The sequence below is a fragment of the Uloborus diversus genome, chromosome 9 (genome assembly GCF_026930045.1).
Source record: "Uloborus diversus isolate 005 chromosome 9, Udiv.v.3.1, whole genome shotgun sequence".
Classification (NCBI taxonomy): Eukaryota; Metazoa; Arthropoda; class Arachnida; order Araneae; family Uloboridae; genus Uloborus; species Uloborus diversus.
Window position 1 is genome coordinate 57508948 of NC_072739.1, and position 24033 is coordinate 57532980.

Genomic DNA, 24033 nt, shown 5'->3' on the forward strand with positions numbered 1-24033 from the left:
CATGAAAAGTGAAACCAGTAGTTCAAAATTTCATATTGCAGTTATTTTACTATATTATACATCATTGTAAAGCTTGAAATGTGTATTTTCAGAATATTGCATTGTTTTTTAAATAAAAATTAAATAATAAATTTTTTTCCTAGTTGGAAGTATGATAGTCGGGTCTTCAAAACAATCAGAAAAAAATACCCCATTTTCAAACGCTTATTTCTAATAGCAAAATAAAAATAAACAAAATTAATTGCAATACAGCTTAAACTATTAACATAATACTATAAAAAGATGCATTTATTTTAATTTTTTTACAAAATAAAATTAGGCAATTTAAATTTTTAAAAAATGAAGTTCAATGTTACGTTTGTAAAAAAAATTTAGCAAAAGTTGTTGTTACTTCCTAAAAAATCAAAATTAAAAGAAATCCTTTTTTGTCCTTTTAGCAATTCATCAGAGTAATTGTTTACCATAGTTTAAAACATTAGAATTGCTTTAGTTTTTAAAAAAAATGGCGTTACAGACATAACATTTTTTGTTACGGAAGTAACAAAAAGCAGTACGTTACTTCCGTAACACATGTATATTTCCAATTAAAAAGAAAAAATTGCAGGATGAGCAATGAAAATATAGGGTATGACATGTATAGTGTTCACATTTTTTTCAAAAAGGGGCAGGGTAAATTTCTCAGAGAGGGCATTTTCGATTTAAAAAGGGGCACTTTTTGGGAAGTAAAAAGGCACTCGGGGATGACCCAGTAGGAAGTCAACACAAGGGGTGCCCCCCCCCCCAAGAGCAAGGATGCATACCCCTCCAAAATCCGGAAGACCCCCCCCCCCCCCCCCTCGGCCAAAAAAGAAGAGCGTGAGCTTCTAAAAATTTCCGATTCAGCAAATTTGTTGACAATAATGCAACATACTTTTTTTTTCTTTTTAAATAACACTTAATGACCCCCTATTAGATCTAGGTATGAGTGCATGGTCGTATTTAATAATTGGGTCAAATTTAAGTTGAGTAAATTGCGAATTTCTTCTTCCTAAACAATCGGGTTTGGAGTGATCCTGAAGACACTTTTGTGACATATTAAACCATGTACTAACTATGTGTATTACAGTCATAGAATTAAAAGGAAGAAACTCACAGGAATATACTCATAATTTTCAAATTTAGATTAAAATTATATATCTAGTGATCTGGTCTAATTAAATTGTCTTGGAAAATATTGATAGCTGATTCCCTTATGCATCACATCAATAGGAACATCACTTAAGTTTTATGAAAGTTGTTTTATAGATGTGGTACAACCATCAATAATTCATTTTTATGAGAATAAGTAACTCTCACGATGTAAGCAGAGATTGTTACATTTTCTTTAAAAGGACGTTCTGGGCAATTCTGTGGTGTCGGACGTAAAAAATGAAGAAAAATTTCTCAGTTTTAATTCTATTTACCAAATATAAACTGTTCCAAAATAAACAAATTTATTTACAAGACACTTACTACATCCCCCGTTTTCCAAATCGTCCCCCCCAGCAAGGGCTCACCCCTCCCTAATTATCGCAAAGACCTTCCACTCAATATAAACAGTCCCCCCCCCCCAAAAAAAAATGCCCTCAAACAACCCCACTTAAAAAATTTCAATGACATGGCTCAATCTGCGCTATGAACCCTCCCCCCCCCCAGGGGGCACCCTGCTAAAGTTCACCTTTTATTACTGTGCTTTATACAAATAGCCAATCAATAAAAGAAACAAAAATAAATATGCCAAAAATATTTTTGTATTTTAGTTCAATATGCATAGTATTGTACACTAAAGTGCGAAAATAAAAAGGTTCGTAAACCCAAAGCGGAGATTAAAAGATGGCTATACGATTACACTAACATGGTAATGTTAAGCATGACATGCGACACATGCAGCATTAAGGAATTATGCACTATTACCGTGTTTTCAGAAAGTTATTGCTGAATGTTAACGGTTTTGAACAAATGAATGAAAATAATTGAGGTCTCCATGCTTTGGTTTACATCATGATATCATTGCAAACTGAAATATAAATTTTGTTCACAGTGAATGCTTTTGCTAAGAGATTTTTTAAGACAGCTGTTTCAAAAACATTTTGGGAGTATCTCCAACAGCCCCAGTGGCAGAAAGTTTTGTAGCTGTCTGCGAAAAGCTTTCATCGACAACTACATAATCTGTCTGCAAAAATCGTGCATAGTTCAACAACTCTTTGGGTCAATACCTTTCAGAAAAACTAGCTTCCATAAATGTATCACGAAAATTGCCTCCCGCCTCTGTATTGTTGTATCGCAACCCCCTCCCCTTCCCCAACACCATTTTTTAGACTGGCGACATCCAATTCTTTCTCTTTGGGCCAATGACTTTCTGAAAAACTTAACTCCCATAATTGCATCGCAATCCCCCCCCCCCCCATGCCCTCCTGCACCATTTTTAAGACTGGTAACATCCAAATTCTTTCTCCTTGGGCCAATATCTTTCATAAAAAAATTACTCCCATAATTGTACAACAAATATCCCCCCTCTCCCATTATTGTATTACAAAAATTTCCCCCACTCCCCCCTGGATCACTTTTGTGACTGGCAACTTCCGAATTCTTTCTCTTTGGGCCAATACCATCTAGAAAAACTAATTCTCATAATTGTATCACAAAATCGCATCCACTCCTCCCTGCATATTTGTATCCCGAAAATCCCCCCCCCCCCCCCCGCTCCATTTTCGATGCTAACAATCCCCCAAATTCTTCCACTTTGGGCTAATAACCTTTCAGGAAAACTAACTCGCACAATTGTATCAGAAAAAAAAAAGGCTGTATTCAGTTTTATTAAAAAAAATAAATAAATAAATAAAAAAAAAAAAAACGGGAATGGTTGGACTTAACACCTTCTCCTACGCTCATCAAAGATCGTCGCAATTAGCATTTCGATTATTGTTCGGGAGACTGCCTCCGTAGCCCAAAAATAGCGTTTTATTAGGACTTCAGCTTGCATAGGGGAAAACCCCATCACCAGATTCCACGAAGATGGCGTCATGCGTACACTCCATTGCCGATGAACTTCGGCGTGCGCGTAAAGATTGCAGAAAAATAAAAAGGAGAGAGAGAAAAAAAAAAAGATAGTCACGTGTGATTAAGAAATAGGGAAAAGATCGAAAATGCACGAAATTTTCAAAGAAACATAAAGAGACTAATTTTTGAAAATAGCGATAGTATAAAGAGCTTCCCCGTGGCTTACAGTGCTGTGCTAGAATTATGCATGTGTAATTAAAAATGAAAGTGAAATAAAGCAGCATAAATAAATAAATCAAATGGTTATAGAAGGGGGGCTGAAACTTACATTTTTCAGGAGAGGGTGGGGATTCTAATTTAACCGAAGGAAATTTCTTGAACGATGCACTTATACCATACTTACATTATACTTAATTAGAAGAAAATCATCCAAAAAAGGAAAAGAAAAATCAAATGTTACGATTTAGATTTGATGAATAAGGACCTTTTGGGGAGATCTTGGCGATCTCTCATCACTGATTCACGCCCTTTATTCACGACATGAATGATATTACGACATAAATGCGAATGGTTGCAAATATTTCCTTTAATAAATATTTTCCTGAAAACGATTGTGGGAGAAGAAACAGTGCAATATTATAAAGCAATAAATTAAAAAAAAAATTGCGCGATGTACCCTTTTAATGAGAAATATAAAATACACACTTATTAAGTCAATTTTACTTTTGTTAAACATATGAATTCCTCAACAGTATTATTTTTCGATCGATCTGTAGTTTTGAAATTAAAAAAGTGGAGGGGCAAGGAGTTTTGAGAAGTGAGATTGAGTTGTCCCGATGTGCGAACCGCTTGTAGCTCCTCCTAAATTAAACCCCGGCTACGCTATTGGTCAACGCCTAAGGAAAAGCAACTGAATACTGAGTGCTAAAATACTGCACGCGGTTTTACCACATGCAATCAAAAGCACGTGTTCAAAGATTGCTGCGCACTAAGTATCTTGTAAATGAAACTCATCCTTTAAAAATTAAATTTAACTCTGAATTCTCGATAAATACCTTTAATTTTGTTCACTAATTTGGAATATGGAAAATTGTCCAAAAGCAGATGTTGAAAGATTATTGCAGCAAATGTGCTCAACAAACGAAGAAAGCAAAAATCAACTTTCACATTCACGATTATAATGAAAAGAAAAAAAATAGAAATAAATTACTCATACTATTTGTTTCGTTTGGGACACAATTAAAATTTTAAAAAATGATGATCACAACAAATTGCAATAAAATACTTTCGCATCACCAAGTTCGCACTTCTTACGCAAACTAGTTCCTTTTTCTATTTTACTTTTTGAATCGTAAGTTCATTTATGAAACATTATTTTTCCCTTTCTTTATTTTATTTTGTAGAATGATAGTTTCAGGTATGTTAAAGAGGAAATATTGTAATTCAATTTCTACTTTATAACAGCACGTGGCTGCTCCGATTTTCGACACTAATTGAAGCGATGTCGATCCTAAGATAGTATTAAACATTAATGTAAAAATAAAATTCTTGCACTTTGACCATATCTACTATTTTCTTACAGAATGCTCCTTCCTTTGTTCTTGCATCTTCCCGTTTGCGATTCATAGAAGGCATGACGGAAAAAAATCAGAATAGCGTTCTCAGAAAAACGTAGGCAGAGATCGGACCGCAAATTCGCACGTGCTTTGTCCAGTTCACCGCATGGAATTAAAAAAAAAAACGGGTGCAAGATGTGAGGTGCTGCTGGGTCGGTCAGTTCCCGCCCCTCCCCCTCCCTCCTTCCATCGACGTTCGATGGGGAGCGAAAGCGCTGACGTCATGATTTTGAATCTTCCTTTCGGACATCATTTCCTCCTTTCTCCCCTTCGGATATCGTAAATATAAATTGTTTGTACACCAGTAAAAGGGCAGGGCGCATGATTAAAATTCTACTGCAGGGCAGGGCGTGTTTTTTCGGGTCTAAAGAGGGCAGGGCGCATCAGCTCTTTAAAGAAAAGGGACAGGGCGCCGCGCCCTTTGAAAAACGCATAACGGGAACGCTAGACATGTAATATGATATAACAAAACTTCCGATACTCTGATTTTCAAAATTTTATAAATATTAGTGGATATTTAATTTCATTTTTTAAAATTATTGAAATACACATTGTCACCTCAGAGCAACATTAAGACATCTAATCCTAGGAATTAGAGACCTACTGAGTAGCACTTTGGCCGAGTAGCCGAGTACCGAGTACACGGCCTTTCACTACTCGGCCGAGTACCGAGTTACCGAGTACCCGGCATTTCACTACTCGGCTGAGTTAACAAGTACCAATTATGTTTTAAGAAGAACCACTGACACACACGTGATCAATTTTGAACTTATTGGAACAGTAGTATAGACATCTTTGTCCATATAAAAGTTTTTAAAACTAAATTCCTGCTGAAACTTAATTTCACATTGTTTAAAAAATTTTGTTTACGTCAAAAATTTTACAAAAAAATTATTTTTAAAATTAAAAATAAATAAATAAAAGGTATGATTGATCAAGCTGGAATTAAGACAAACTATACCAATCTATTTTAGTTCTAGTCCGCCAAACATAAATAATTTTTAAAAGCAAATAAAACAAATGTGCAGGAACACTGCACACACGTGTTTCTATGTTACAAGGAACGTCTTTATCAGTGCATAAAATGTGAGCTAAAGAATGTTAAGACATTTGACAAAAAAATCCGACTTTTGTCGGATGCCTTTAAATCTACAAGCTCACATTTTGTGCATTGAAAACGGAATTTCCTGTAACGCCAAAACACGTGTCTGTTGTGTTCCTGCACTATGCTTTTAACGTTGTTTTATTTCCCTTTTTTTTTAAGCAAAGGAATTTTTATATTTCTTATAACTAATTTCTTTTTGTAGCAAAAATCTATTTTTTATGTAAAAATTCCATATTTTCTTTATATACCTTTTTTGCACAATTTTTAATAAATAAATTTTATTAGCTTTGGGGACATTAAAATAAAGATTTATTCCATTAAAGCATTAAAAACTTCATTATTCTCAAAATTTAAAATTGACTTGTAAATGATTGCAGAATATTAAATATGCTTGCACTTTTTTATAAATTTTAATATCTGTCTTGGACAGTATTCAATTTTTTGCAACTACTCGGTATTGGCCGAGTATCTGATCAAAATTTGGCCGAGTACCGAGTACTCGGCAAATTGGCCAAGTATGCCGAGTACCGAGTAGTTACAGAGTACTCGGTACGTCTCTACTAGGAATAACACTAAGATATCCTACTGTTTCTCTGAGGTGTTCCTTCAAGGTAAGATTTTTTGTCCTCCAAATCATGCAATAAATTCAATTGATGTTAATAATTCTAGATTAGCAATTAATGCTTAATAACGTGCATAAAAATATTCTAAAGGGTTCCTTAATTTTCAAACTTTGCTTCATCAATGCACTATGACACAAAAAAATAGTGTTCTCCAAGTAGATTTTTGTGAAAATTACTTGATCATTTAACGAGATGAAATCCAAATCATTTTGTGCGTAATTTTCATTAATAAAGTTTTTTCTCAAAAAAAAATTTATATTACAGATATTAATTATAGTTTTTCTCTTCAAACTTCTATCATTCTGAAAGCATAGCCAAATTGATATTACTTCTTATTTAAAAACTAACATAGAGATAAGAATTTGTCCTGTTTAATAGTTTAAACCAAAGTTACTGAGTTACTTTTTAGTGTTATTTACTCTCCACAAAAAAATAATATTTAGATTACTGTTTCATTGATGCGTTGAATATTTTATAGTTTTAAAAGTTAAAATTAAAAAGCATAATTAGATTAGAGGTAAAAGTACTAAATATTAAACTAGCTACATCTGATCCTCAGATAAAGCACATTTAGTTTTGAAGCAAGATTTAGATTACTTACAAATGTTGGCCAAAATGCATTTTTCCGATGTCAGTTTTGACGGGGTTTTTTTTTCCACCTTTGGCAAGAACGTGCCAATTCTATTAAAAAGCGATCGAAATCAAAGGCAACTGTTAAACTTTAAAAGAAATTTGGCACTTAATATGTTCGTTGAGAGATAGAGAAAATCATCGAAAATTCTCAAACTGTAAAAGTACTCCCTTGTAGAAGCCCCCTCCCAGTTCATGTTAAAAGTTTGAAAAATTTATTTGTAATTGAATAATTCCACTTTTGTTTTGCTTAATTTCCCCTTGGATAATTTTACTTTTCATGACGCACCAATTTATATTTTATATTTATTTACATGGCGGTATATGCACGGGGGCTGCTCCCTACCTCCCCAAATCTTTAAAAACTATTTAAGTGTAACTTAAACGGTCAAAATAATGTGTTAATCTAGACCATTGTACTCTCTTAACAAAAATTATTAGTATAAATAAGCTTTTATTTGCTTTGTGCAATTGGCATATCAGACATGTTACGTCCGTAACACTTTTTTGTTACGTCCGTAACAAATATCTAAATTTCTATTATAAATTTTACAAACAATATCCATGAAAACTTTATGGTTTTAGAAAGCTTGAAATCTCTAGAACAAGTATGTCAAAGAAAATTTTAGAAATCTATGAATAATTCACAGGAATAGTGGCAATTGTATGACAATGTATACATTTTGCTGTTTTCTGAGTTACGTCCGTAGCAGGCAGTTTTTAATTTTTGTTACTTTTTGTAATAAAGCAATCTGCACCCAAATTTTTGATAGCATTAATAACACTAAACTATACAACAGAAAAAAAAAATTGTAGCTTTTTATGAAACCAAATTGAAATTATGCGTGTTTAAAGTCTGTGATTGTTACGTCCGTAACGGTGGAATTGCCCGGAAGCTTATCAAATGCTGAAGAGGCTTTCAAGAACGATGCTATGAGCCTTACTTGAGTTTTGTATTGGTTTGGGCGCTTTAAATGTGGTGAGATGAGTGTTGAAGATCATGCTCATTCTGGGTGCCCTTCAAAGTCTTGAAATGGTGAAAACATTGAAAATATCCGCCAAAAAATCAACGAGAATCATTGTTTTACAATTAACAAAATTTCAGAAGAAACAGGAGTAAGTTGGAGCTAGTGCCAGCGGATTTTGACTGAGCATTTGCAAAGGCGAGTTGCTGCTAAAATCATTCCTCGCCTGCTCACACAGGATCAAATTATGATTTGTTTCAATTTGTGTCAGAACTTGAAAAATCTGATTGAAAGTGACCCAAACTTTTTGACCAAGGTCATTACTGTGGATACAAGTTGGTGTTACGGGTATGATCCTGAAATTACGCAAGAGCAAACCACTGGAAGACCCCCAACTTCTCCCGACCAAAAAAAAGCAAGACAAGTGAGGTTAAATGTTTAGACGATGATCATTGTTTTCTATGATGTTCGTGGAATTGTGTACCAAGAATTTGTCATCCTTGACGAAACTGTTCACCAACACTTCTGTTTGGGAGTTCTAAGATTTTTGCGAGAGGATGTGTGGAGGAGACGTTCGGAACTCTGGCGATTGGGTGAATGGTTCCTTCCCCAGGACAACGCTTCCGCACATTCAGCCGTCACTATTAACGGCTATTTGGGCTCATAGGGGTGGCTTCACCACCTGTGCCTCACATTTGAGATTGGGTGTCCATTTTAGTCGCCTCTTACGACATGTATGGACTAAGTTCATGTGAAAATGGTTGAAATTCTTACTTTTGCCTTTTATTTACAACTTTTACTCTTCATCTATGGTAATAAGTTTTGGAAACACGATGAAGGTAGGTCAAGTGTAGTGAGATCTTAGACTAAAACTAATGGAGTCAAAACTATTTAGAAGTAGTTCCCAGAATTCGCTACAATACTATTTTTTGTATTGTATCGCGCTAGTAACTAATATGTTTAAACATTTTAATGAAAATTAGTTGTGTGCCTGAAACTTTACTTTTAAAAGAAATCAGACATGTTTTATAAACGAGATATATGCTTTACATTATATTTGAATCTATCTCATCATTGCTTGTATGACTGTGCTTGAAGTGAAAATGATATTCACCTAATAGTTGTGCTATGTGCTTTTCATTCCCCTTTTAAAATTGTTATTTTAATAGCTTGTCTTAATAATTTTAGGTTTCTGTGAAGTCTTGAGTGAAAAATGGTTCCTAGAAAAAAACAGGTATCATTCTCAACCATCTCAATTTTTATTAATATGTTTTTTTGCTAGAATTTTTATGCACTTAGAATTATACATCAACATGATGCTGTGACATACATCAATGATTCTTGAGAAAGTCAGCTGTCTTTCGTAGTTGAAGGCAAGAAAACTCTAAATTTTTTAAAGAGAAAAGCATCTTTAATTTCAGCGAATGGAGATTTTTACTGTAGGGCCATTCCACGAAAACGTCAACCCTTTGTCCCGCACATGGCGGTTCATACATTTCATTAAAAAGTAATAATTTTAAAGGGTGATGGCAAAATTTTTTGCTTAAGAAATCAAACATTAGTTCGTAATTTGTTTATCAGAAAACATTTATTCATTAATATTTTAAAGTAGTATTATTTTTAATGAAATATATGAGCAGTCACTGGCGGGACAAGATGACCGTTTTCCGCGGAATGACCCTGTATCCTCTGGGATGTAATCAACAGTAAGCATGTACTTGTAGTTTTTCAATTTAGCACATCCTTTTTATGCCTGTATCAGTGCTGATTTGAATTTGTGTTTTATGCTTAATCTGATGTTGGTTTATTGTGTAGAATTTTTTCAAGTTTGCAATCTGCATCACACAAAATTTTGAGTTCTGTAAACAAGGAACACAGGACTGAAAAAATCCTTTTTTTTTTTCAAAATCCAATCCAGATTTCGGTTTTAATTGGATTTTATTTGTTTGGTAAGAAATGGGATATTACAAAGTTTATGTAATACTAAATCTGTTATATCATAGTGTTAATATTAGAATGTATGGTTAAAAAAAACTTATTTTAAAATGCAAACTGACAAAAAAAAATCGTACAGCTTTGGATCTCAATTTCGATATGAAAAAACAGCCAAAATGAGGTTCTTTCTTTCAATTCGATTATTTCTTTAATTTCAAATAAGTATTGTAACGGATTCGGTGCGACTTCCACTTTCTTGAAATGAAGACACAGTTCTTGATAAAAACACAGGAAATTTATTTACACTATGTACAGGAGAAACCGTTAACAACTGCTAAATTATTCATCAGCAATTATCACACAACACCGTAAACTCAACGTTTACACACGTATTTACTTCCAAATACGAAAATAACACAGCGAAATGCCTCGCTATAAACAGAGCTAATACACACACTCAGTTCGAAATCTGAATCGAAACTCACTGTTTATCCATCGCTAACGGCTTACATACACCGAAAAGAATTTTCTCAAATATTCCACACGCTTCTCGAAATGCGTTGACCGTTATCAAATTTTATCAATGAACAGAAAGGGAATAGGGGTCGTATATTTTAGCCATATGAAAAAGGGGTTGTATATTCATTACGGGAAACTATTTACAGGTTACGTTACTACAATAATTACTATTTACAGGATTTGTAACATTGCCCCCTTCCTAAGGACTGCACGTCCCGGGCAGTACAATCCCCAGAAAGAGTGCCAAACTTCTATCACATGTTCACAAATATACACATTAATTAATAACTAACAGATACAGAAAATACAATAATAACAAGAAATATTACTAAACATTAAAAGCAAAAATTATCTACAACTTTTATGTTATCAACCATGGTTGTTTACGTAATACTCATGAACTATGGCCATAGTATGGGGCTAACCGATCATAATGTACAACCCTAGGTTTTGCATTAGGTGATTTTTGGATCCTCACTACGACGTCATTTAGTCGGTTAACGACTTTGTAGGGTCCATCCCAATGCGACTGCAATTTGGGTGAAAGACCTTTCCGTCGGATGGGATTCCATAACCAAACCTTGTCGCCTTCGTTGAATTCATGTCCAGTAGACCTTGTGTCGTATCGGGTCTTCATCTTCTCCGCCGCGATGTTGATTCGCTCTCGTGCGAAGTTATGAACGTCTTCCAATCGGGCCTGGAGATCCTGGATGTACTCCTCAGGCGATGAAGGCGCACCCGGAGGACGACCGAAGACGAGATCACAAGGTAGCCGAAGCTCTCGTCCGAAGAGCATCTGAGATGGGGCATATCCGGTAGTCTCGTGGACAGCACTGCGGTAGGCCAGCAGGAACAAAGGTAGCTTCTTGTCCCAATCCTGTTGATTTCTGGATACCATAAGTGAGAGATTATTCAGGATTGTGCGGTTAAATCTCTCCACCATGCCGTCTGATTGTGGGTGTAGTGGGGTTGTCCTAGTTTTCTCAATTCCGAAAATTTGACATAGGCCCTTAAACACAGCAGAGATGAAATTCCTCCCTTGATCGGAATGAATCTGCAAAGGTGTTCCATATCTCGAGATCCAGTGTTGGACTAGAGTCTCTGCTACGGTGGTAGCTTCTTGATCTGGAATGGGATATGCTTCCGGCCATTTGGTGAAATAGTCGATGGAAACAAGAATGTATTTGTTCCCATCAGCAGTTCTTGGTAGAGGACCCAGGATGTCGATCCCAATTCGTTCGAAAGGAGCTCCAACGTTGTACAGATGTAGCTTCCCTCTGCTTCTCTTCTTCGGTCCTTTACGAGCAGCACAGGCGTCACAAGAATGGCACCACTTCTCCACGTCATCCTTCGCCTTGCTCCAGAAGAAGCGCTCCCGAACTTTATTGAGGGTTTTCAAGACACCAAAATGTCCTCCAGTCGCACTGCTATGTATTTCTTTCAGAACATCTGAAATCCTTGATCGGGGAAGTAGTAACTGCCACCTAGATGTTTTGCCGTCGTCAGATTCCCATTTCCGGTGTAGCACGCCGTTCCGTAAATGGAGTGAGTTCCATAAAGTCCAGTATCTTTTTGTTGCAGGGCTGAAGATGGAAACGTCCTGCCAGCTAGGGCGTCGACTGTCACTTTCCATGAACTCTAAAATTGGTTTTATGTCGGGATCTTCAAGTCGATCTCTTCGAACTTGGTCATCACTCCATGGATCAGGTTCTGATGATGTTGGAGTCACTGTCACCTGATAGGCGGTAGGGCTAGTCGTTCCATACTGTTTCTCGATTCGGGAACAATAATTGCAGTTCTCAGGACAGGGTCTCCTTGATAAAGCGTCTGCATTACCGTGAGACAACCCTTTTCGGTGCTTGATTTCCATGTCATATTCCTGGAGCCGCTGTATCCACCTGGCTATCTGGCCTTCTGGATTCCTGAAGTTCAAAAGCCAAGTTAACGAGGCATGATCTGTCCGAAGCAGAAATTTTCGGCCGTAGAGGTAATGATGGAAGTGTTCTACAGCTTTCACTATGGCCAGTAACTCCTTTCTGGTGACGCAGTAATTTCGCTCCGACTTTGATAAGCATTTGCTCCAGTAAGCGATGACATGTTCATTTCCGTCAATTTCTTGGGATAAAACAGCTCCGATGCCCTCGTTGCTCGCATCAGTGTCCAGGATAAAGGATTTTTCAGGCTGAGGATAGGCGAGGATAGGCGTTGATGTTAAAGCCTCCTTCAGTCGTAGAAATGCATCTTCACATTCTTTGGACCATTCGAACTTTTGCTTGCTCTCCGTCAGCTTATGCAAAGGTCGTGCAATGTTGGAAAAACCCTTTACAAACTTCCTGTAGTAGGTGCAGAGCCCCAGGAAACTTCGCAGCTGATGGATGTTTTCGGGACGACTCCAACTCTTGACAGCAGATACCTTCTCTGGATCGGTTTGTACACCCTCAGAAGAGATGATGTGACCAAGGTAGTTCACTTCCCGGCGGAACAAATTACATTTGGACGGGCTTAACTTCAGATTGGCTTCCTTAAGCTTTTGCAGCACTTTCCTAAGATTTGCCAGATGTTCTTCGAAACTGCGTCCCACGATGATGATATCGTCTAAGTAGACCAGACAGGATTCGTAGGAAAGTCCTCTTAACACTGTCTCCATAAGACGCTCGAACGTAGCTGGTGCATTGCAGAGGCCGAAGGGCATCACTTTAAACTGCCATAAGCCTTGTCCAGTTGTAAATGCTGTCTTCTCTCGGTCATCAGGGTGTATCTCAACCTGCCAGTAGCCGCTCTTCAAGTCCAGGGTCGAAAACCACTTGTGTCCGGACAGAGTGTCCAAGGTGTCGTCTATCCGTGGAAGAGGGTAACTGTCTTTCTTGGTGATTTCATTCAGCCGCCGGTAATCGACACAAAATCTGGTGGAGCCATCTTTCTTTCGGACCAAGACGATGGGAGAGGCCCAAGGACTGGATGACGGTTCGATTACATCATTCTCCTTCATCTCTTTCAGGAGGGTCTCAACCTCTTCCTTCTTAGCGAACGGTAGTCGTCTTGGATGCTGTTTAATAGGGGGGTGTTCTCCAGTGTAAATCCTATGCTGCGTTAAATTCGTACGGCCAACATCCTCCGATGTAGATGAAAACAGATGCTTGAAGTCGTCCACCAATTGTTCCGCAGCAGTTCTTTGATCCTTCGATAAGGGTGCACTCCCAATTAACTTCGATGTCAAGGACTCAGAAGACACAGTCTCGGGGGAATTGATTCTTCTAATGATGCAGTTTACTGGAGTACAAGTTGCTAACACTTCACCTTTCCGGATATTCCTTGGCCTTTCACTCACGTTGGCGACTCTCACAGGAATTACATCCTTAGAAAGGTCCACAAGCGTAGATGCTACCAGCACTCCTTTTAGGTTATTGCTTAAGTTGGGGTATTCAATGAGTCCAAATCGAAAACTATTGGTTTCTTCAATGGAGCCAGGTATTAATGATTCTGACCTTGAGGGAATCGATAAATCTGTTTGGGCTATTATTTGATGAACGGATTTTACATCACTTTCTGCAGGGAAAACGGCTATGTCTTCTCTCATCGAGTGCAGCTCATTAGTCTTGAAGTCGAGAGTGAAGTCATATTTCTTCAAAAAGTCCAATCCGAGAATGAAGGGGTCCGTGATATTAGCGACGAATGCCGTATGATGGTAGGTGGCATTCCCAAACACTATTTCCAAGTCCACTTTACCGTCAATCTCAATTTTGTCACCTGTCACAGTCTGGAGACTTACGCGTGGCGATGTCCACAGCAGTTTCAATCCAAATTCACGAGCCACATCTGTCCTAATGATTGTCACATTGGCTCCAGTGTCAACAATCAGTCTGCAGGGGTTCCCATTTACATGTGCGTAAATGAAAAGTCCATCACTGCCACTACTAGAAGAGGAAATCTGCAGAGCTTTAGTGGTGGTGATTTCCTTCCCTCGCGTAGCTTGGCGAGCCGGACAACTCCTTCGCAGGTGTCCTTCACTACCGCATTTCCAGCACTTCTGCTCTTGTTTCTTTTGGGCTGTTATGCTGCTCAACTGTCTTGTCAAGTCACCGAGTTGTCTCTCAAGTTCAGCGAGGTGGGACGACCTGGAATCAGACTCATCAGCTTCCAGAGTTCGGATGGGATGGCGATTCACACGGGTTGCTTGCTGGGCGGCCTCGTATCTCATCGCATACACAACAGCAGAATTCAGGTCTTTGACATCCGCCATCCGTAGAGCTTTCTGGATTTCCGGATCTCGAACCCCGTCGATGTAGTAGTTGAGTGCCAGGTTGTCTCGAACATCCGCAGGGCAGTCGTAAAAAGCAAGATGAGACAGTCTCTCGATGTCCGCCGCAAGCTCTTGCAGGGTTTCCCCAGTTTTCTGGAAACGGGACTTCAACTGGAGTCGGCTGAAATCTTTCTGGCACTTCTCACCGAAGCGAAGCTCCAACGCAGCTGTGAGGGCGGCGAAATCCAGGCGCTGGCCGTCCGGAAGGTTCTGAAGAATGTCCGCTGCGTCACCTCTCAGGGATGCTGCAAGATGGCAGGCCTTGGTAGCAGAGTCCCATCCGTTCGCTTCCGCCACTATCATGAACTGAGTTTTGTAAACCTGCCACGAAGTTTTCCCATCAAATGTGGCAAGTTTAATGGACGGTCGAGCAACCGATGTGGGAGCGCCAAACTGTACAGAGCTGCTTTCCGCGGTCGCCAATCTCCTTTCCAGGTCTTTAAAGATGTCTTCTTTAAGTTGATGAAATTTTCTATCTTCTTCTTCCAGTTTATTTTCTACAGCATTGCATCGGCCTTCCACGGAACTTAATTTTTCTTCAAATTTCTCTTCGATAGCATCAACTCGATGCTTTATCTCATTAAATTTATTTTCCATCACAGTCTTTACCGAAGTAAGATCGTTTTTAATTTCCTCTTGGTTAGAAACTAGGTCATTTTTCAGCACCGTTAAATCACTTTTCAATTGGTTTTGATTAGCCGCCATATCATTTTTTAATTGTTCTTGATTAGCTGCCATATCATTTTTTAATTGTTCTTGATTAGCTGCCATATCATTTTTTAATTGTTCTTGATTAGCTGCCATATCATTTTTTAATTGTTCTTGATTAGCTGTAAAACTTGCAGTCAAGTCACTTTTTAATTGTTCTTGATTAGCCGCCGTATCACTCTTCACAGAGGTGATTGCGTCAAGAAGTTGTTTTAATTGTTCATCCATTGCGCGAGTAATCACCATAAAAATAAAGTCCTAATTCAAAAAAAGTCTTTATGAAAAAATGTCCAAAGTCACACTTACTCCAAGAAAGTCCAGAAGAAGCCCCACGTTGGGCGCCAATTGTAACGGATTCGGTGCGACTTCCACTTTCTTGAAATGAAGACACAGTTCTTGATAAAAACACAGGAAATTTATTTACACTATGTACAGGAGAAACCGTTAACAACTGCTAAATTATTCATCAGCAATTATCACACAACACCGTAAACTCAACGTTTACACACGTATTTACTTCCAAATACGAAAATAACACAGCGAAATGCCTCGCTATAAACAGAGCTAATACACACACTCAGTTCGAAATCTGAATCGAAACTCACTGTTTATCCATCGCTAACGGCTTACATACACCGAAAAGAATTTTCTCAAATATTCCACACGCTTCTCGAAATGCGTTGACCGTTATCAAATTTTATCAATGAACAGAAAGGGAATAGGGGTCGTATATTTTAGCCATATGAAAAAGGGGTTGTATATTCATTACGGGAAACTATTTACAGGTTACGTTACTACAATAATTACTATTTACAGGATTTGTAACAGTATTTTAATTTTGCTTAAAATTAGTCACTTATGTATCTAAGTTGAGATTTAGTTTGCAGAACCAGTTTGTAGCAATTGAAAATGTCCTTTTTTTGAATTTGTCCTTTCAAATATTCAGTCTGAAGCATTGAATCTATCTGGTGCAGTAGAATATTGGATGGATTTGAAAGAAAAGGAGAATATCAGTCTGAATAAGGGGGGGGGGAAGCAAAACTATTGTTAAATGAAGGTAGTCAATTATAGAAGTTTTGCTGTATTTATTACTACTATCTTAGCAATATTCCGAAGCCATATCAGAATCAGTGGCGTATCCAGACGCTCCTGGTGGGAGGTGCGATTGAGTAATGCATTATGGGGGGGGGGGGCTAATGAAAATAAAATTAAAAAAAAGTTTGAGAAATGAAGCATGATGCCCCCCCCCCCGAATAATGAAAATATTTCAAAGAGTTTGAATGAAAGTTATAAGTGTTTTGGGTACCACACACACACAAGAATAAAAAAATTGGAAAAAAAAAAACAGTTTCCACTAATATTCTGGATTCATTATCCAAATTAAACCCTTCAATTTTTGATTCATTTGAGAACTCGTGAGCTATTTTTAGTAGCCATTTTAGGTCCTCTATTGTACTTTTTTCCTTATAAAAGAAATGTTGCAATATCAAGATAAAAGGACCGCCCAAAATCTCAGATCTGATTTCTCTTCCGAAGAAGATTTAGACTATTTGGTGGTCAATAAGAAAAAGGGAGGCTTGGAGGTCCCCCTCCGGAAAAATTTTGAAGTTTAAGGGTATATTTTCGAAAAAAAAATTGTTTGCTATCTTTGGTTTATTGCAGGGAAAGGAAGAGATTCAGAAATCCTCCCACAGTCCTTTTTTGATATTAGAGCTTCAAAAATGCAATATTAGATATCTTTAGTGATGCTACAAATCAAAAGGTTTGGGAAATTTTTCGGAGTTGAAGTCCTAAAAACGCAATTGTTGGCCACTTTTGATGACGTAGCAGAAGACATGGGGTTCAGAACTTTTCCCCAGAAAATTTTCGATGTCGGAGAGCCAAAAAAACTGCTTCAGAGGATTTTTGAATGATGTTGAAAGATCAGGAGGAAAGAAGGAAATTGTTGCTCCTCTCCGGAAATTTTTCGCAATTGAAGTCCTGAAAACACAGTCATAAGTCATCTTTTATGACGTAAGGGGAAGGAACAGGGTTTGAAACTTTCCATGGGAAATTGGAGCCTTGAAATACGATGGTTGGCTATCTTTGATAGCATTAAGGGATAGATGAGACAGGGAGCTATCCAACTTTTTGATATTGAAGCTTCAAAAATGTAATGTTAGTGGATCTTCATTGATGTCAAGGAAAAAGCTGGCAATCCAGGGCTCTCCCCCAGAATTTTTTCAGAATTGAAGTTCTAAAAACGTAATTGAATGCCCTCATTAACGACATTTTCGAAAAAGTTTCCGATTCTACTGTTATCTTCGAAACTAAAACTCTAAAATTCAAAATTTGGTTTTGATGACATTAGAAAGAGGGGGTTGACGTACTCTCCCTTAGAAAATTTTTTGGAATTAAAGTCATAAAAATACTGTTGTAGGTGATTTCTTGTAATGTGGGGGAGGGGGGGGGGGGCAATCGCCCCTTTATCCCTTCCCCTGTGGATCCTCCTCTGATCAGATTCTTATTCAATAAACTTTCAGTTCGGAATGTAGTCCAGGAAAAGAAAAATTCTGCATAAGGTCAGGTGGGGAAAATGGGTACCGTATTTTCGGGAATAAGCGCTGCGGCGGATACAAAAAAAAAAGTAAAAAAATTTGCCGGTGCGGCGCTTATAACGGGTGCGGCGAATACTGTTAAGTTTTCCAGATGTTTAAAAAAAAGTTCTAAGTTTGAAAAAAGAAGTTGAAAATGCTGCTAATAAATAGCACCACATTGTTTCCTTTCATGAACATGTTGAGAAATCCTTAGACCTTGGACAACAAATAAAGCTAAGAAGGGGGAAGGGAATGTGAGCCAGCGATTGCAGGTGTTTCACTCAGGAGAGAAATGCTGATCCATGTGGGAGTGAAGGAGTCGGGGAAATCCTTTGATCTTGGGCGACAAGTAAAGCAAAGAGGAGTGTTGAAGGTGAGTTAGAGATTGCACGTGTTTCACTCAGGAGAGAAACACTAATCCACGTGGACAAGCAAGGCTTATCGCATCGGAGCGAAGGGGCCAGGGATAGGTGGCAGCAAAAAGTACTAGTAAGGAAGGGGGATGGATGTCCAGTTTTGTAAAGGGAATATGCCACCGCCCTCACAAAAGTGGGTTGCTCGCTCAAGGAACCTAATTGAAAACTTGTCTCCTAGCTCTAATTTTATTATTCACTCAAATTGTCGCGTTGCATCTTTTGCTGTCGTTCGTGTGTTCTTGGCTTATCTTGTTTTAGAGAATTTTTTCACAGGGTAGCTTTTGAAATGGCTCCTAAGCGATTGAAAAGATATATTGCAGCCTTTAAGTTTTAAGAACAAAAGGCAAAAGGAATTGGAAATCATCTTGTTGCCAGAGAGTTTGGCATTGATGAGAAATGCGTTCGTCGTTGAAAATCAGATAAATTAACCATCGAAAATGATGGCCAACCGAGGTATGCCGAAGGCTAAAGTGCAAAATGGGGATTTTAAAAAGTATTTGATTATTGTTAATTAAAAGTAATAACGAGAAACAAAAAAATATTTTTATTTACATTTAATCCAGCTTTCTTTACTACTGATTGTGCTTTTAAATTGTTTAATGTTGGGTGCGCGCATCTGGAAGGTGCAGCGCTTATACCGGGTGCGGCACTTATTCCCAAAAATACGGTAGTCAAAATATATTGTTTAAAAAACAAATTATTTTAAATAAATTATTTTTTGTTTGAGTTGAATATTATAATTGGCCGTTATAGTTTCTATTTCACAAATAATATTTGTTTAATATGTTCTTTTTTAGTGAGTGTGAACACCTTAAATTGAAGTAGATAAAATCAAGCTACATATGTCTGCTTGAACTTCTATCTCCAGCTCCTGATTTTTGAGAAATTTTTATTACTGTGTCATAATATTTTTAGTTGGACATTTTTGTTGCTGCTTCAACTTACAGGGAAGAAAGGAAATAGTCTTCTATTTTTAATTTCATATTTTGAAACTTGGGTAAAATGGGTATGTCCTTAGGCATATCATTCCAGCAAGTTGTTTTTAGTAGATACAGCATGATATTTTCCTTTAACTGATTATTAATTCATTTGTGGTAAATTTCAAATGATTGAAACATAAAAACATGTAATGCCATGATTATATAAATAAACTTGCTTAATTATAATAAATAAAAATAAGCCAGAGGTATACTTATTTTAGTGTTTGTGTGCACTTGCACACAAAATAACAATTAGCTCGGAATATGCCGGACCAGCCTGTTGCTGGTTTTCACATTTGTATTTGATTGCAATCAGATGCTACCAATTTCTCTAATGTGCTGTCAAATTCTCAGAGCACATCCTTGTTTGAATTCAAAAAGTATACACCACAAAGCAATTTCCCCCCTTATAAAGATTTCAAATGTACAATATTGTCAGCGATTTCATAACAAGCTTCAAGTTTAACAACTACTTGCATGCATAATTTAAAACAAAAACATAAACGTTGTAAATGCAGGAATTGTTGACAAACAAAGATGTTTTAGAATGGCTAAAAGTTGAAAGTGAAAAACGTAATGAATTAAAAAACAAGAAAATAAAGATAATGTTTTTAAAAACGAAAGTTTCCTTTCAGAAGTAGTATCTAGAATAGAAACTGCTGGAATTGTGCTTATGAAGCAAAGTTTAATCACAAATGCCTGGGTAAAAGTATTGTATTTAGGGGAAAAGCAAGAAAGAATTTATTGCAAATATATGGCTGTTGAGGGAAATACTTATGAGGTGAAGTATTTGAAAAATCTGAAATGTTTTTTTTTTTACTTCTGATGTAGCTGACATGGATTTCATTGAAGAACATCAAGTAATAACAATTTTTAACGAGCTCATAATTTAATATTGGAGGTCATTATTTTGTTAAAGAATGCCAAGTGTGGATATCATATTGAGTTGAAAGAAACCTAATGAATATTTTGTCAAATTTACTGTATGCACTATTTTTTTTAAAATAAATAGTTAAATTGTTGAATAACTGACTGTTAATTCTATGCAAATAGTGCGCTTTTTTTTGTTTATCATTTCCTATTGTAATAGGCTTACATACCTATTTTACCCCACAGGTTTCCCATTTTCACCTGCTTGGGGTAAAAATGGGTATACAAAACATAGTCATATACGCTCCCCTCACAAAAAAAATCTGTATCAAATTAGGGGTAAAAATCATTTAATTCTTCTCTTGACACTGACCCTACAGAATGTATGAGGAAATAAGGTTCGATTCGAGCTCAAAGTACCTTGTAAGCCCTTAAAAGTTTGATTATTTTGTGTGTAATGCGATAAAATACCATTTTTGCACCATTGATTATTACATTTGAAAATGTTTTATTATTATAATATATATTGCTTTTTCAGCCTCGGAAGGCAGCCAATCCAAAGCAAAGAAAAATTGATGCTCCTAGTACATCAAGACAAAGTCGAGTTTTAAGTGACTATTCCGATGATGAAGACCCTGAGGAGGAATCCTCTGCAGATAGATCGCTTCCCACAGATCCTACAAGTAACGGAAGACAGGGTGGATCCTCTACCTCAGAATCATTTACTCCAGGTCCTGCAGTGGCAGGTCCTTCTAACTTGACAAGTCGAAAACACAAGCGTAGAGATAATATTTTGAGGGAAATTAGACAATATCAGAGATCAACTGTAAGTAATTTACTACATACATTCGAAATTTTATGCTTTGTATAGTATATATTAGAGTTGGGCAAATTTTAGTTGATTGAATGAACAATTAAAGATTAACAATTGATTAATTGGTAAATGCAAACACAACAACTAACAAATGATCAATTGTAATTGTGGAAAATTGCAATTAATGATTAATTAATTGTTAATTGTAGTTTACTACAGTTAACAATTAATTGTTAATTGTAGTTTGCTACAATTAACAATTGTTAATTGTTTTGTGAATTTTAATTAAAACTCCACCTAAGTCGCCACTACGCATAAGTGGTCAAAATTTTTTGGTCCCTTGAGTGACCACTTAACGAGGTTTTACTATTTCCCAAATTTTACATAATAGGTGTAAAATTTATGAATCTTGGCCATTTCTTACACTTTTATTCGTCAGTCCTTGATTTTTTTTATGGATTTTGAAATCTGATTCCCTCCACTTCTATAAAACTTGCTTGTCTTCTTTCTGTGATTCTACCACTAGGACGTAATGATTTTGTGTTTATCATTATTGACCCTTATTGCGTGTCTTATTGTGTAGTCAAGGATTTGTACACTTCTCATTTTTGCTGTGGTCAATCAAAAATTTTAATTAATTTGCATCCGAATTGATTCAAGAGACTCATTAAAATTATCATTAATTTCCGTAATAAGATTGATGTATCACTTATAAAACTCGATCTGATAACAAAACAAACTGTACATAAATAAACTGTTCATAAAATAATTTCATGAAAACTTAACCCTGAGCAGTTTTCTGTGAATTAAACACACTTAAAAAAAACTAGAACTTATATCTTATATCTTTAAACGAGCAATTCTTGTGGGTGGTTATCTATATTTATATGTATATTTATACATAAATTTATATATATATTTATAAATATATTTATATATATTTTGTATCTGTAACAGCTCTAGCAATTTGGATGACATTTTGTATCTAGATGTAATTTTGCATCCTAAGTTCATGTTCATCGGCGTTTTTTCTGTTAAAACGTTACTTAACAAAGCGTTTTTTCAATGTAAAATTTGCTTAAGTTAAGCCCTGAACAAAGCTATGAATCATCACATAAAGCAGACGATTTGCAACCATAACAAATGAAAATTAGTCTCTCTTTAAATTTTCAAACTTGCTCCAGGTTGCTTGGCTAGGGCTCCCAAATGATCCACTTTTCCCGCCAAAGTCCGTTTTTTAGGGTAAAGTCCGCTTCAGAACGCTTTTTAGCATTTTGGTCCGATTAGTCCCCTTTTATGTTGTTTTTACTTAAAAAGTAGATGTTAAAAGCTCTCAGACATTACTTTAAAATATTCTCTGTGCTGATGTCTGTTGCTCCCAAACACGTGCTCGCGGAGCCTTTTTTTGATTGAACCTGACTTTCCCGTATTATTTCGCTTCAGATTGTGACGTCATTACTCCTCCTTCAACCACTGTAGCATAGAAATCTAGCAAATAGGGTTTGGGTAAGGCCCCTATATATACTACCCTATCTACATGGCCGCTCTAGTTTCGAGGGAGGAGTTATGACGTCAGATCGAAGCAGAGTGCTACCGATATTTCACCAGGGTTCGTACACCTTTGAAAAACCTTGAAAAGTGCTTGAAATAAAAATTTCATTTTCAAATGCTTGGGGGGGGGGGGGACCTTCACAGTTTTTAAACGTTGAAAAAAAGGAAAGTTTTTTTGTGCTTAAAATCGGTAGAAAATAGTGCTTTTTTTTCCAAAAATATTTCATCAGTGTTGTTTTTCTGAACTTGTTTGATATGCAGCATCATTAAAAATTGCTTCCTGTGTTTGCGAGTTCAATCTTTTTGCATCTTGTAAATATTTTGGTATTTTTGGCAATCAGAAGTTATTTTGAAGTATGCCACCTTAGATTAGCTAATTTTTTGTTTAATTTCAATAGATAACAAACTACGTTTTTTTCGGAACCATGGCAACATTGTACTTGCTCGGACTTTGCGGAAAAGTGCTTGTCGTGTTTAAGATTTCAATCTTTTTGCATCTTATAAAAATTTTCATAGTTTTTTCAATCGGACATTCAGTGTATTTATCACTTAAGCAGCATGTGCATATTTTTGGATGTAGGGGCTTCAATAAAATATTTTCTTTCTTACTAATTTTTATATATACTTGAAGACAGTTACAATACCTTGTGGCAGAACAACTAATACATACATATGAAGAAATGATTTGGATACTTAGCATACTAATAAATGATTTGGGGGAAACCTCTAATATTTTTGAACTTAGGCAGTAGCAGTGCCAGAAATTACCAAAAAGGGTTGGGTGTTTGGGCATAAACCCTCATATGTATAGAAACTACCATATTAGGGATGGAAATATGTGTTAAAACCAAAGGCTCTAGGAGGGAGGGGCTATATCTTGTCTTGCAGTACCTTAATCAAAATAAATTCTGTTTAAACTGGTTACATGAAATTTTTTGTAAATGACTATGTGTTATGGTGCTTACTGTAAGAACTGTATCTAAAAGGACTTGACTAGATATGCACTGATTCATCGATCACTTAGCTGATTATTTATAATCAACCAGTTTTCACCTGTTAATTAGTAGAAAATTTATTTTTCAATTAAAATTACTCTGTAAGATGGTTAGCTACATGCTTGCTCATCGCCCCCCCCCCCCCCCTCCCGCCATCCAAATGTTTGTGTAAATAATATAATTCAATGAAAAAAAAAGTTCAGTTCTACAGAAGATGATAAAGGAAGCATGTCATTAAAAATCATCATTATGGTTTATTAATGAATTTCCTTCATGTATTTAGCCAGCAGGCAGCTAATTTGCCTTTTGGTGCTTCCCTGGATTTAACTATGAATGGTCCTCCCAAGGTCCTCATTTTATTCCTAACTGGTCCTCTTTGGTCCTCTTTTTGATTGAAAATGGTCCTCTTTTA